Source organism: Mastomys coucha, unplaced genomic scaffold, assembly GCF_008632895.1.
Source record: "Mastomys coucha isolate ucsf_1 unplaced genomic scaffold, UCSF_Mcou_1 pScaffold22, whole genome shotgun sequence".
NCBI lineage: Eukaryota > Metazoa > Chordata > Mammalia > Rodentia > Muridae > Mastomys > Mastomys coucha.
The window spans coordinates 234,217,285-234,219,989 of NW_022196905.1; the positions used below are offsets into that span (position 1 = coordinate 234,217,285).

A 2,705-nucleotide genomic window follows, 5' to 3' on the forward strand; every position below is an offset into this window, starting at 1 on the left:
CCCTGTCTCAGAAAAAAAAGAAAAAAAAAAAGAAGAAAAGAAGGAGGAGGAGGAGGAGAAGAAGAAGAAGAAGAAGAAAAAGAAGAAGAAGGAGAAGAAGGAGAAGAAGAAGAAGGAGAAGGAGGAGGAGGAGGAGGAGGAGGAGGAGGAGGAGGAGGAAGAATAAAATTTTAAGAAGGAAAAACAATAGAATGAAGGAATTTAGGGCCTGGGTGACCTCCCTAGAGGCACCTTAGGAGTTCTTGTGAACCTGACTTACAGGTAGGGCGGCGGAGGAGCATGGAGAGAGCCAGAGACGTACAAAGTCAGTCTTGCTTCCAAGCTAGAGGACGTGTCTCAGCCCGTCGGTGAGTGCCTGTTGTCATCTTGAGAAGAAATTGAGAACCTGCATTGCACCTCCACAATTAGTCTCTGGAATTGTATGATTAGTCTGATTTCCACATCAGACTAGATCTCTGGCTTCGAGGTGGCCCTGCCCTATACCACACCACATACAAATCACCAGGGACTCTACTGACTCAGAGACCTGGAGTCTTTCGGAGAACACCAACTCTCCAATTCCATAAGCAGAAATTACGCAAGGGCGATCTCTATCGGCCGAAAGAGAAACTGCAGTTGCCCACTTCCATGCGGAGGAACAGGAAAACAGCATCTATCTGCCAGGCATTCTACATTAACTGGTCTCTCATATTTCAAATGTCTTTACCTATAAGGTGGTAACACCCTTCCCAACCCCCGCCATAGGTCGGCAAAAGGAGGCTCAGAGAAGCGAATCAGTTCTCTGAGTTCTTGCACAGAAAGCGGTATCTTTGGGAATCAACCCACGTCTGTCTGAGGCCCAAGATTCAGGCCCTCTGTGGTTCAGCGTTAGCAAGAGCAGAAGAAGCATTGCCTCATAGGAGTGTTATGCCCTCCACTTCAGATCTGCCGAATCGGAAATAGCCTAGAGAGCCCAGGTGGCTTTTTACTTATAACTTTTTGCATATTTGAGTGCAAGAAACAGATCAAGTCCAACAGGCCATGGGGATGGATACTCAGTGTGCATCTTCCTGGGAAAAAAAACAGAAAGAAACAAACGTGGCCTATTTTTTCCCTTTCCTTCCTTTTGATTTTTGTCTCCGTCTGTCCCATCCCCATGCTACCCCCTACCCCCATCCCTGTCCGGTTTCTTGTCAGTCCCAGCCCCCATTCTGTCTGCGGTCACTCCCACTCCCGTTGGTCCATACCCTGCTTAACGGTTGCAGGACATCTCCAGCCCTCCAGCATTGTCCTGATGACTCACCTTTGTCCAGCCAGTTATGCAAATGAGGTCAGTTGACTCCAGTTCCTTTTAGATAAACAAGCCAGGGGAGGTGCAGACCTTGCCCAGGCTCCGAGCTAGCAGGCGCTGACCCCTTGATGTGGATTGTCTGGAGGAAGATGAGAGGGTTCTGAGGTCTGATGTGTGCGCCTGAATGGGGGCTGTGAGTGTGTATGCTCTGTAGGGTCAGAGGTCATCGAGCTAGCCGAGAGTGCACTCTGGTTCCCTGTTGACTTATGCACGATAAGGATGCAGTCTGGCTCCACTGATGTGCCCCGTGTAATCCCAGCTAACTGTTTAACTTCTCTTGCTGAGCTGGCTCCTTCAGAGCTGTGCACCCACATGTTGTTGATGCAAAATGGGAGACTCCAACAGATACTGAGCACCTGGCTCTAAGGGTCAGGCACCTGACCTGATCCCTGGGAAGACACTGCCCTGCTGCCATGGAGTTATGGTCTCATGGGAAGAGACACTGATTAAGACGGAGTCAATTCTAGTATGAGGCATGGGTGGGTGAGTTGGAGTAGCAGGCATGAGTGTTACCTTTCTACCCTCTGTTCATGGGGAGAAAACTCATTTAGAACATGGCCCCCCAGGCAAGAGGGAGTGAAGGCCCAAAGCTGTTCAGCCTCACTTCCTCTTTGGAGACTGAGTTTCCTCCCTCATCTGAGTGTTTTTGGAGCAGCCAAAGGAGAAGCATGAAGCATGGCGTCTAAACTAATCCTAAAGGAGAGCCACTGACGGATCTACAGTGTTCCAGCTTCACCTTGGCTGCTCTCCCACACCCAGGCAAGGCTCACCTACACGGACCACTTCTTAGTTCTTATTTATTTACTTATTATGTATATTATGTATGCAGAGTTCTGTCTGCATGTGTGCCTACAGGCCAGAAGTGGGTACGGGATTATGAGCCACTATGTAGTTGTTGGGAATCGAACTCAGGACCTCTGGAAGAACAGCCAATGCTTTTTTTGTTGTTTTTTTTTGTTTTGTTTTTTCAAGACAGAGTTTCTCTGTATAGCCCTGGCTGTCCTGGAACTCACTCTGTAGACCAGACTGGCCTCGAACTCAGAAATCCACCTGCCTCTGCCTCCCAAGTGCTGCGATTAAAGGCGTGCGCCACCACTGCCAGACATTTTTTTAAACGACTTATTTATTATTTATTTCAGGTATATAAGTACACTGTTGCTGTCGCTGTCAGAAGAGGGCATCAGATCCCCATTATAGATGGTTACAGATGGGCCTAGAACAGGCGTTATGGATGGTTGTGAGCCACCATGTGGTTGCTGGGATTTGAACTCAGGACCTCTGGAAGAGTGGTCAATGTTCTTAACCACTGAGCCATTTCTCCAGCCCCAGCCAGTGCTCTTAACCTCTGAGCTATCTCTCCAGCCCATTTCTTAGT

The 2,705-nt window shown here is 48.7% G+C and overlaps 1 long non-coding RNA gene across 1 annotated transcript; it reads right to left on the reverse strand.

The window, feature by feature from the left end:
- Nucleotides 1-773: 773 nt before the first annotated feature.
- On the reverse strand, nt 774-1,454 carry LOC116067970. The gene is made up of 2 exons (XR_004109377.1): nt 1,283-1,454; nt 774-1,049 (listed from the first exon to the last, which is right to left on the reverse strand). It is a non-coding gene; the product is annotated as an uncharacterized LOC116067970 (long non-coding RNA).
- Between the last annotated feature and the right edge of the window lie 1,251 nt (nt 1,455-2,705).